Source organism: Salvelinus alpinus, chromosome 1 (genome assembly GCF_045679555.1).
Source record: "Salvelinus alpinus chromosome 1, SLU_Salpinus.1, whole genome shotgun sequence".
In the NCBI taxonomy this organism is placed as follows: domain Eukaryota; kingdom Metazoa; phylum Chordata; class Actinopteri; order Salmoniformes; family Salmonidae; genus Salvelinus; species Salvelinus alpinus.
In genome coordinates this window covers 62,729,533-62,742,583 of record NC_092086.1, presented here as the reverse complement: position 1 = coordinate 62,742,583, position 13,051 = coordinate 62,729,533, and the positions used below count along the sequence as shown (strand labels likewise).

Sequence of the window (13,051 nt, the reverse complement as noted above, 5' to 3'; positions counted from 1 at the left end):
CTTTCTATCATGCTTCCATCCAGTATTGTCACTGGGTTGGGGGTGAGCGGGGGTTAGGTGTGTCACTGATCAGCAAGGTAGGTAGGCAAGGTAAGCAAGGTTCCTCTGCTCTCATCCTTCTAGACCTATCGGCTGCCTTTGATACTGTGAACCATCAGATCCTCCTCTCCACCCTCTCCGAGCTGGGCATCTCCGGCGCGGCCCACGCTTGGATTGCGTCCTACCTGACAGGTCGCTCCTACCAGGTGGCGTGGCGAGAATCTGTCTCCGCACCACGTGCTCTCACCACTGGTGTCCCCCAGGGCTCTGTTCTAGGCCCTCTCCTATTCTCGCTATACACCAAGTCACTTGGCTCTGTCATATCCTCACATGGTCTCTCCTATCATTGCTATGCAGACGACACACAATTAATCTTCTCCTTTCCCCCCTCTGATAACCAGGTGGTGAATCGCATCTCTGCATGTCTGGCAGACATATCAGTGTGGATGACGGATCACCACCTCAAGCTGAACCTCGGCAAGACGGAGCTGCTCTTCCTCCCGGGGAAGGACTGCCCGTTCCATGATCTCGCCATCACGGTTGACAACTCCATTGTGTCCTCCTCCCAGAGTGCTAAGAACCTTGGCGTGATCCTGGACAACACCCTGTCGTTCTCAACTAACATCAAGGCGGTGACCCGTTCCTGTAGGTTCATGCTCTACAACATTCGCAGAGTACGACCCTGCCTCACGCAGGAAGCGGCGCAGGTCCTAATCCAGGCACTTGTCATCTCCCGTCTGGATTACTGCAACTCGCTGTTGGCTGGGCTCCCTGCCTGTGCCATTAAACCCCTACAACTCATCCAGAACGCCGCAGCCCGTCTGGTGTTCAACTTTCCCAAGTTCTCTCACGTCACCCCGCTCCTCCGCTCTCTCCACTGGCTTCCAGTTGAAGCTCGCATCCGCTACAAGACCATGGTGCTTGCCTACGGAGCTGTGAGGGGAACGGCACCTCCGTACCTTCAGGCTCTGATCAGGCCCTACACCCAAACAAGGGCACTGCGTTCATCCACCTCTGGCCTGCTCGCCTCCCTACCTCTGAGGAAGTACAGTTCCCGCTCAGCCCAGTCAAAACTGTTCGCTGCTCTGGCACCCCAATGGTGGAACAAACTCCCTCACGACGCCAGGTCAGCGGAGTCAATCACCACCTTCCGGAGACACCTGAAACCCCACCTCTTTAAGGAATACCTAGGATAGGATAAAGTAATCCTTCTAACCCCCCCCCCCTTAAAAGAGTTAGATGCACTATTGTAAAGTGGTTGTTCCACTGGATATCATAAGGTGAATGCACCAATTTGTAAGTCGCTCTGGATAAGAGCGTCTGCTAAATGACTTAAATGTAAATGTTAGGATCTGCTGTAGTCTCTTGTCACTCCAGAGTTCTGTCTAATCAGAGGCTAGCTCTTGGTGGGGCGGAGCTTCCGGTGGAAGTACTCGGGTGCGACCTCCACCAGCCAATCAGCATCCATCAGACACAGGTCCCTCATGTAGCACTTAGAGGTGTGCAGGGGCCCATTGACGACCACATAGGCAGGCTTGGCCTGGAAGAGGACAGAGGAGGGGTGGATGGCTACAGGCTGGGGGTGTCCAGGGCCATGTAGCTGCCGTCTGGCTGCAACTCTGCAGCGTTTACAAACAGACCGTGGGCCAGGCAGCGATGCACGCTCCCCGTGTCCGACCCACACGACTCCAGCTTCATGCTCAGCTGGAACAGAGGGGAGAAGGAGATGGTCATTATGTGTGAAAAGAGCTAGATCATTTGTGTATATACAATGGATTTGTTCAGGTGAAAGATATCCATGTATTAGTTCATCAAGCAAATAAGAAGACCTTAAAAGTTGAAACAATGCCGCAAACACATTTGGAAGCATACATTTCAGTGTGCAAATCCCCCTTTTTTGCTGATGAACAGCAATTTTGAGAGAACCTGTTACTTGTGGTGTTATGGATTTGTTTCGGTACCTTGAGGCAGATATCTCGTAGCTGTGCACGGACCTCTCCAACCATGGTCATGTTCCTGCTGTTGACAAAGTTCTCCCGACACCACTCCTACAACACGGGACACACATCAGAGCCTGTACTGAATCTACACTATATATACATGATAACACTGCACAAAGAACACAGGGGCCAGTTTCCCAGACACAGATTAAGACTACTTCTGGGCTAAAAACAATGCTCAATAGAGAACCTCTACTGAAACAGCATTTTAGCCTGGGAATTTAACTCTACACGGTGTATTCGGAAAGTATTCAGACTCCTTCTCTTTTTCAACATTTTGTAATGTTACAGCCTTATTCTAAAATCAATTAAATTAAAATGTTCCTCATCAATCTACACACAATACCCCATAATGACAAAGAGAAACCAGATTTTTATACATTTTTGCCAATTTATTAAATATAAAAAACTGAAATACCTTATTTACATAAGTATTCAGACCCTTTGCTATGAGACTCAAAATTAAGCTCAGGTGCATCCGGTTTCCATTGAACATCCTTGAGACGTTTCTACAACTTGATTGGAGACCACCTGTGGAGAATTCAAATGATTGGACATGATTTGGAAAGGCACACACCTGTCTATATAAGGTCCCACAATTGACAGTGCATGTCAAACCAAGCCATGATGTTGAAGGAATTGTCTGTAGAGCTCAGAGACAGGATTGTGTTGAGGCACAGATCTGGGGAAGGGTACCAAAAAATGTCTGCAGCATTGCAGCATTAAATGAAAGAAGTTTGGAACAACCAAGACTCTTCCTAGAGCTGGCCGCCCCGCCAAACTGAGCAATCGGGTGAGAAGGGCCTTGGTCAGGTAGGTGACCAAGAACCCGATGGTCACTGACAGAGCTCCAGAGTTCCTCTGTGGAGATGGGAGAACCTTCCAGAAGGACACACCATCTCTGCAGCATTCCACCAATAAGGCCTTTATGGTAGAGTGGCCAGACGGTAGTCACTCCTGGAGTTTGCTAAAAGGCACCAAAAGACTCTCAGACCATTAGAAACAAGATTCTCTGGTCTGATGAAACCAAGACTTAACTATTTGGCCTGAATGCCAAGTGTCATGTCTGGAGGAAACCTGGCACAATCCCTACGGTGAAGCATGGTGGTGTTAGCATCATGCTGTGGGGATGTTTTTCAGTGGCAGGAACTGGGAGACTAGTCGGGATCGAGGCAAAGATGAATGGAGTATAGAGAGATCCTTGATGAAAACCTGCTTCAGAGCGCTTAGGACCTCGGACTGGGCCGAAGGTTCACCTTCCAACAGGACAATGACCCTCAGCACACAGCCAAGACAATGTAGTAGTGGCTTTGGGACAAGTCTCTGAATGTCCTTGAGTGGCCCAGCCACAGCCCGGACTTAAACCTGATCGAACAGCTCTGGAGAGACATAAAAATAGCTGTGCAGTGACACTCCCCATCCAACCTGACAGAGCTTGAGAGAATCTGCAGAGAAGAATGGGAGAAACTCCTCAAATACAGGTGTGTCAAGCTTGTAGCGTCATACCCAAGAAGACTCGAGGCTATAATCGCTGCCAAAGGTGCTTCAACAAAGTACTGAGTAACGGGTCTGAATACTTATGTAAATGTGATAGTTTATTTTATTTTATAAATTTGCAAAAATGTCTAAAAACAAATGTTTTCTTTGTCATTATGGTGTATTGTGTGTAGATTGATGAGTAAAAAAAAACATTTAAATCAATATCAGAATAAGGCTGTAATGTAACAAAATGTGGAAAAAGTCAAGGGGTCTGAATACTTTCCGAATGCACTGTATGTCCAGAGGTACTGTATACAGCTGATCATAGCTGAAGTGCATTTTGTATAGTCTCCCCCACAGGCTTCTTCTTCCTCGAGTTATCCACTGACCTTGTTGGCGTTCACTTTCTTGAAGGTTCTGTAGATGTTGAGCAGTGTCAAGTGATCTCCCTCGCTGGTGGTGAACTTCTTGCGTGTGGCAAGACACTCCTCTCTGCGTACAGGGGGGTTGTAGAGCACCATGTCCACCGACAGCAGAGGACGATGGTCAGCACCTCCTCAGAACACTGGAAGTCTGGCGACAGCAGGATGGTCTGTCGATGTAGACACACAAGAGAGAGATACAGCGAGGAATAATGTGATAATACAGTATTTATTGTTGGTTTTGGTGATCAATACAAACAACCTCCAATAAAAAGCCCCTTTCCTGTGTGTCTGTGTCTTACCTTGGCATAGCATAGATCCAGGGGTAAGCTGGCAAATCTTCTTGCCCAGAGGAGTGAGGGTGACCTGCTCATCTTTCTTCTCTACAGCCCCTAGTAGATCCAGCTACTCCACCGCCGTACGCATCGCCTCTGAACAGTCATATTAACATTACGTTATTACAACTCTGACCAAACACGTCGACAACATGACACTATTTCAACAAGATGAATGCAATAACTAAATGTAAGTTGCTCTGGATAAGAGAGTCTGCTAAATGACTAAAATGTAAAATGTAATTACAGTAGTACAACTAACTCCTATCTGAGTCTACATATCAGTTGATTAATGTAATAACACTTCTGAAGACGTTAACATCACAGTGAACACACAGCAGACCTGGGACTGGATGACAGACTGCTTACCAGGAGAAGGCTTAGACATGAAGTCAAAGTTCATTACGTCAGGAATCCCCAGAGCCAGAAGCTGCAGCATGACACTGGCCAGGTTACACCTACAGGGGAGAACACGGGACAGGAACAGTTACACCTGCAGAGGAGAGAACAGAGGAGCAGAACACTCACTCATAATGACCTAGAGATGCATCAACTTATGCTGCAGCAAGAACTGGTTCGTGTTCATTAGGGCACACCGTAGCAAAAAGGGGCGAATGAAAACGAGCATTTCTTATTGGACATGTTAAGGTACCTCACCATTTCGTGCCTACTGAAAATTACCCTGTTCTCTTTTAACAGGTGAACAGTGACAGTAACTAGATTTGCTTCGGCTCCTAATCTAAGCCATGATGGTCCTACCCACCTCTGTATCTCAGGCACGGTCATGGGGATGAGGTTGTCAAACTCGTCCTCGGTGTAGAGGCGGTAGACAGACCCTGAGTCCTCTATGCCAGCCCTGCACGCCCTCTGCCACGCCTGGGCTTTAGATACCCACTGTACTGCTAACACCTCCAGACCACTCTCTGGGGGGCAGACAGAAACACATTACAAATAATGAGGAACACAATGAAAATAAGTCTGTAGACTTTATTATATATGTTAATCTTAAATTATTTTTAAAGCCTATTTTAGTTTTAAAAATTTCGAAAATATAACATTTCATAATTCGAGTTCATTCATTTATTTATTCACACTAGGCCACAGACCTGAGTGACTCGCAAGTGTCACGTTCCTGACCTATTTCTGTTAGTTTTTGTGTGTTAGTTGGTCAGGACGTGAGGTTGGGTGGGCATTCTATGTTTTCTGTTTCTGTGTTGGTTTTGGGTTACCTGGTATGGCTCTTAATTAGAGGCAGGTGTTTGGCGTTCCTCTAATTAAGAGTCATATTTAGGTAGGCGTTGTCACAGTGTTCGTTGTGGGTGATTGTCTCCTGTGTCCGTATGTCTGTTTGTACCACATGGGACTGTAGCGTTTGTTTGTTTCGTTTCGTTTCGATGTCGTCTGTTTTCCTGTACGTAAGTTTATGTTTAGTTATGTAAGTTTATGTTCAGGTTGCGTCAACGTCGTTTTGTTATTTTGTAGTTTGGAAAGTGTTTTGTTTCGTTTCGTGTGCCATCAATATTTATAATAATGATGGCTTATTTCCCTGAGCCTGCGTTTTGGTCTGAAGATCCTTCTCTCCTCTCCTCGTCCGAGGAAGAGGTGAACGACAGCCCTAACAGAATCACCCACCAACACGCTAAGACCAAGCGGCAAGGGAAAACGAAACGGAGTAAGGGACAGGAGAGAAAGGAGCAATGGACATGGGACGATGTTTTGGATGGAAAGGGTTGCTACACTTGGGAGGAGATCCTGGCTGGGAGGGATCGCCTCCCATGGGAACAGGTGGAGGCATTGAGGAGAGCAGAGGCTACCTGGGAGAGGAACCGGAGCTATGAGGGAACGCGTCTGGCACGGAAGCCAAAAAAGCCCGTGAGTAATTCCCAAAAATTTCTTGGGGGGGGGCTAGGAGATAGTGGGCCAAGGGCAGGTAGGAGACCTGCGCCCACTTCCCAGGCTTACCGTGGAGAGCGGGAGTACGGGCAGGCGCCGTGTTACGCAGTAGAGCGCACGGTGTCTCCTGTACGAGTGCATAGCCCAGTGCGGGTTATTCCACCTCCCCGCACTGGTAGGGCTAGATTGAGTATTGAGCCAGGTGTCATGAGGCCGGCTCAACGCGTCTGGTCTCCAGTGCGTCTCCTCGGGCCGGCATACATGGCACCTGCCTTACGCATGGTTTCCCCGGTTCGCCTACATAGCCCGGTGCGGGTTATTCCACCTCCCCGCACTGGTCGGGCAACCGGGAGTATTCAACCAGGTAAGGTTGGGCAAGCTCAATGCTCAAGAGTGCCAGTACGCCTCCACGGTCCGGTATTTCCGGCACCACCTCCCCGCCCCAGCCTAGTACCTACAGTGTCTACACTACGCACTAGGCTACCAGTGCGTATCCTGAGCCCTGTTCCTCCTCCACGCACTCTCCCTGTAGTGCGTGTATCTAGCCCGGTGCCTCCAGTTCCGGCCCCACGCACTAAGCTACCTGTGCGTCTCCAGAGCCCTGAACCCACTGTATCTTCTCCCCCTACTAATCCTGATGTGCTTGTCCTCAGCCCGGTGTCACCAGTGCCGGTACCACGCATCAGGGATAGAGTAGGCTTTGAGAATACAGTGTGCCCTGTCCCTGCTCCCCGCACTAGTAGGAAGGTGCTTGTCATTAGCACGGTGCCTCCAGTTCCGGCATCACGCACCAGGTCTACAGTGCGCCATATCCGGCCAGAGCCATCCGTCTCCCCAGCGCCATCTGAGCCATCCGTCTCCCCAGCGCCATCTGAGCCATCCGTCTCCCCAGCGCCATCTGAGCCATCCGTCTCCCCAGCGCCGTCTGAGCCATCCGTCTCCCCAGCGCCGTCTGAGCCATCCGTCTCCCCAGCGCCGTCTGAGCCATCCGTCTGCCAGGAGCCTACAAAGCCGCCCGTCTGCCATGAGCCTGCAAAGCCGCCCGTCTGCCATGAGCCTACAGAGCCGTCAGCCAGACAGGAGCCGCTAGAGCCGTCAGAAGGACAGGAGCCGCTAGAGCCGTCAGTCAGACAGGATCTGCCAGAGCCGCCAACCAGACAGGATCTGCCAGAGCCGCCAACCAGACAGGATCTGCCAGAGCCGCCAACCAGACAGGATCTGCCAGAGCCGCCAACCAGACAGGATCTGCCAGAGCCGCCAACCAGACAGGATCTGCCAGAGCCGCCAACCAGACAGGATCTGCCAGAGCCGCCAGCGAGCCATGAGCAGCCAGAGCCGTCAGAGCGCCATGAGCAGCCAGAGCCGTCAGAGCGCCATGAGCAGCCAGAGCCGTCAGAGCGCCATGAGCAGCCAGAGCCGTCAGAGCGCCATGAGCAGCCAGAGCCGTCAGAGCGCCATGAGCAGCCAGAGCCGTCAGAGCGCCATGAGCGTCGAGAGCCGTCAGAGCGCCATGAGCGTCGAGAGCCGTCAGCCTGCCATGAGCGTCGAGAGCCGTCAGCCTGCCATGAGCGTCGAGAGCCGTCAGCCTGCCATGAGCGTCGAGAGCCGTCAGCCTGCCATGAGCGTCGAGAGCCGTCAGCCTGCCATGAGCGTCGAGATTCGTCAGTCAGCCATGAGCTGCCCTTCAGCCTGAAAAGGCTAAATACCCAGAACTGCCCATCAGTCCAGAGCTGTCTCTCTGTCCGGAGCTGCCTTTCAGTCCGGAGTTGCCCCTCTATCCTGATCTCCCTCTCTATCTTTATCTACCTCTATAGTCTTATCTATCCCTCTGTCTTGGTTTATCTCTCTGTCCCGGTATTGTCATTATTAGATATGTTATTAGGAGGATTTTGTGGGGGAAGTAAGAGGGTGGACATTCTTGAAGGGAGGGGGCTAGGATGGATTATGGTGGGGTGGGAACCGCGCCCGGAGCCTGAGCCACCACCGTGGTTAGATGCCCACCCAGACCCTCCCCTAGACTTTGTGCTGGTGCGTCCGGAGTTCGCACCTTGTGGGGGGGGTACTGTCACGTTCCTGACCTATTTCTGTTAGTTTTTGTGTGTTAGTTGGTCAGGACGTGAGGTTGGGTGGGCATTCTATGTTTTCTGTTTCTGTGTTGGTTTTGGGTTACCTGGTATGGCTCTTAATTAGAGGCAGGTGTTTGGCGTTCCTCTAATTAAGAGTCATATTTAGGTAGGCGTTGTCACAGTGTTCGTTGTGGGTGATTGTCTCCTGTGTCCGTATGTCTGTTTGTACCACATGGGACTGTAGCGTTTGTTTGTTTCGTTTCGTTTCGATGTCGTCTGTTTTCCTGTACGTAAGTTTATGTTTAGTTATGTAAGTTTATGTTCAGGTTGCGTCAACGTCGTTTTGTTATTTTGTAGTTTGGAAAGTGTTTTGTTTCGTTTCGTGTGCCATCAATATTTATAATAATGATGGCTTATTTCCCTGAGCCTGCGTTTTGGTCTGAAGATCCTTCTCTCCTCACCTCTTCCGAGGATGAGGAGAGCGTCACCCGTTACAGCAAGTAGAGAAACAGAGTTTAAAAAGCATTGTGTACAGTTCATTCATTTATTTATTCACACTAGGCCACAGACCTGAGTGACTCGCAATTAGAGAAACAGAGTTTAAAAAGCATTGTGTACAGTCAGTGAGGAATCTCACCTGGGTTGAAGTGTTTTGCTTTCACCATGCCTGTATCAATTATGTATTTGATCCCTGAGATGGTGATTGACGTCTCAGCGATGTTGGTTGAGAGAATGACCTTCCTACAACCCTGGCAAAACAATACAGTTGCTTGAGGAGACCATGTATCACATTATACAGTGCCTTCAGAAAGTATTCATACCCCTTGACTTATTCCACATTTTGTTACAGCCGGAATTCTAAATGTATTAAATCAATGTAACATTTTCCCCTTCTTTGCGAGTGTCACGGCCGTTGCTGGAAGTAGACCAAAGCGCAGCGTGGTGAGCGTACATATTCCTTTTATTTAGAAATGACGCCGACAAAAACAATAAACAATACAAAACAACCGCAAAGCTTAAGGGCTATGTGCCACAAACAAAGTTAACTTCCCACACTGTAAGGAGGAAAAAGGGCTACCTAAGTTATGGTTCCTAATCAGAGACAACAATAGACAGCTGTCCCTGATTGAGAACCATACCCGGCCTTAACATAGAAATACAGAATCATAGAAAACAAAAACATAGAATGCCCACCCCAAATCACATCCTGACCAAACCAAATAGAGACATAAAAAGGTCAGGGCGTGACAGCGAGGCATTGGAAATCCTCGGTGATATTTGTGGTTGAATCTGTGTTTGAAATTCACTGCTCGATTGAGTGACTTTACAGATAATTGAATGTGTGGGGTACAGAGATGAGGTAGTCATAAAAAAAATCATGTTAAACACTAGTATTGCACATAGAGTGAGTCCATGCAACTTATTATGTGACTTGTTAATCAAATTTTTACTCCTGAACTTATTTATAGGTTTGCTATAACAAAGCGGTTGAATACTTATTGACATTTCAGCTTTTCATTTTTAATGAATTTGTCAAATTTTCTAAAATCATAATTCCACTTTGACATTATCGGGTATTGTGTGTAGGCCAGTGACACATCGCAATTTAATCCATTTTAAATTCAGGCAGTAACACAACAGAATGTGGATAAAGTCAAGGGGTGTGAATACTTTCTGAATGTACTGTAGATGACTGCAGGACATTGAGGGGGGTGTAGGTGTATCCTACCTTAGATGCGGGCTGGAAGACCCTGAGCTGCTGAGCAGGGGACAGAGAGGCGTACAGGGGGATGACTGTCATGGGATCACAGCCGTCATGGAGGTGCTTGGCGATGTCACGGCAGGTACGGGCCAGCGCCTCTATCTCCTCCCGACCCGTCATGGACACCAGGATGTCATATTATGTAGGGGCTTCCTGTTTAGAATGGACACATCACAACCCCATCCTGTCTGGCATCATATGGTGATTTGGAATCATGTCTCCAACTTGTGTTTCCAGAAAGGTATGATTCATGTAAGTTCTAAGGTTGAGTAGTGATAGTAGTGGCCTGACTGAACTAGTGAGTGCAGCGTTCAGTCTGGTTTAACCAGGCCAGGTGTCTGGGCCATCTTTAACTGAATCAACTCTTTCTACATGAGACATTTCTCTTCAGCTAAAGCACCCCAGCAGCCAGGCCAGCCAGAGCACACTTATGTACCTGATGGATCTGGAAGACTGAAACCAGTGTAGCCTGCAAATAGTCAGACTGGGGATGCTTGGTGTAGTAGATTTGGATGGGGTGCATGCAGCCTGCCCTCCAGGTACAGCACAGGAGATTTGTTGAAGTACTGAGAGAAGAGGTCCACATCCATGGTGGCTGACATCACGATCACCCAGACTGGTACACTGAAGAGACAATACATCAGATTTATTTATAAAACCCCTTTTTTTAAATCAGCAGTTGTCATAAAGTGTTTTTACAGTAAGAACAAGACTACAAGCCACCAGTCTTAAGGTGGTCTGTGCAGAGTAATGTTGACATTGTACATCTATACTTTGAAGAATGGAACATCAGCCCAGGGGGGGCACGTGCGCACGCACACACACACATTTATGTTAAAAAACACAACCAACCTATGACATTTTTTATCTATGGAGTCTAATGTTAGTGACCTAGCCTGAAATTCAAACTGAAATGTTCTGTTACACCATTGTTTCAGATCATATCAGTTTGGATTCCAGGCTACTGAGTCTAGTCGTGACCTACCGTGAGGGGAATCTTGTTCTGTTCTCTGCGTTTGCGTTGGGCTACCTTCACCACTCCAAACAGCACGTCAGTGTGGACTGGGCGCTCGTGAGCCTCATCCAGCAACACCACAGTGTAACGCAGCCATAAGGGGTCTCGTATGACCTCCCGCAGGAGCATACCATCTGTCATGAACTTTAGCTTTGTCTCTGAGGAGGTGACATCCTCAAATCTCACCGTGTAGCCAACCTGAAGGGCATGATTGGATTTCCTGTTAGGCCTATCTTGAGTGTTTGGTAATGGTATCAGTCCCATATATGCAGCCATGCTGCTGCCACTCGACCATTGATGATGATCTAGGCTGCGAGGGAAAGTATGAGCACCACATCCTTACTATTTGATGCGTGTTCAAAATGTGTCTGTCTTTTTCACCATAGAGTTTGACCACTAATTGTATTGTAAAAGGTTGTTTTTATTTACCAGCTTCCCCAGTTGAGCTCTCTTCTCCTCTGCCACCCTCGATGCCTGGAGATAGCTGCCAGTCGGCGGGGCTGTGTGACTGCGACGATACCCTGTCGTCCGATGCCATACAAGTACTGAGGGAACTGGGTGGTCTTCCCAGGACCAGTCTCACCTGAGGGACAGGGCATCGCAAGACACAATGGTTTGTCAGCTAGGTAGCTAACATTATAATAGTTCAAGGGAAAAATCTACAGTATATGCAACCACATGAAGAAGAAAGTCAACATTGTTACCCAAACAGAATCAAACAGAAGCAAACTGAATGAAACAGGGAGCTTGGTGCTACAGTGGGTTGAGATTTGAGATAAAATATCCACAGGAAAGTATTATTAAACTGACTTCAAAATGCAGTTCTCTGTGTGTGGCTGGCAATCAAGATGTGTTTGCTCATAACCTAAGACATGTGCACAAGACGGAAGTACATGCACGTGATGCATGCATATTAACAAAAGTTTTGCAGGTGTTCACATGGTTTTGTGCATGTGCCAGGTGATAGAAATTTCAACGACAGAACCGTGAGAGTGGCCCAGGTGCAGACATCATCTCTCAGGCCCCTCTCTTTTTTTTTATTTAACTAGGCAGGTCAGTTAAGAACAAATTCAAATCAAATCAAATTTTATTGGTCACATACACATGGTTAGCAGATGTTAATGCGAGTGTAGCGAAATGCTTGTGCTTCTAGTTCCGACACGGCAGTAAACAACTACCTTATACACACAAGTGTAAAGGAATGAATAAGAATATGTACATATAAATATATGGATGAGCAATGGCCAAACGGCATAGGCAAGATGCAGTAGATGATACAGAGTACAGTATATACATATGAGATGAGTAATGTAGGGTATGTAAACACTGTATAAAGTGGCATTGTTTAAAGTGACTAGAGATACATTTATAACATCCAATTTTAATTATTAAAGTGGCTAGAGATTTGAGTCAGTATGTTGGCAGCAGCCACTCAATGTTAGTGATGGCTGTTAACAGTCTGATGGCCTTGAGATAGAAGCTGTTTTTCAGTCTCTCGGCTTTGATGCACCTGTACTGACCTCGCCTTCTGGATGATAGCGGGGTGAACAGGCAGTGGCTCGGGTGGTTGTTGTCCTTGATGATCTTTTTGGCCTTCCTGTGACATTGGGGGGTGTAGGTGTCCTGGAGGGCAGGTAATTTGCCCCCAGTGATGCGTTGTGCAGACCTCACTACCCTCTGGGGAGCCTTGCGGTTGTGGGTGAAGCAGTTGCCGTACCAGGCGGTGATACAGCCCGACAGGATGCTCTCGATTGTGCATCTGTAAAAGTTTGTGAGTGTTTTTGGTGACAAGCCAACTTTCTTCAGCCTCCTGAGGTTGAAGAGGCGCTGTTGCGCCTTCTTCACCATGCTGTCTGTGTGGGTGGACCATTTCAGTTTGTCCGTGATGTGTACGCCGAGGAACTTAAAACTTTCCACCTTCTCCACTACTGTCCCGTCGATGTGGATAGGGGGGTGCTCCCTCTGCTGTTTCCTGAAGTCCACGATCATCTCCTTTGTTTTGTTGACGTTGAGTGTGAGGTTATTTTCCTGACACCACAC

General features: G+C 48.1%; 1 pseudogene; it reads right to left on the bottom strand.

Moving 5' to 3' along the window:
- Positions 1-1,435: 1,435 nt before the first annotated feature.
- On the bottom strand, positions 1,436-11,586 carry LOC139582923 (ATP-dependent RNA helicase DHX33-like; annotated as a pseudogene).
- Positions 11,587-13,051: the final 1,465 nt, after the last annotated feature.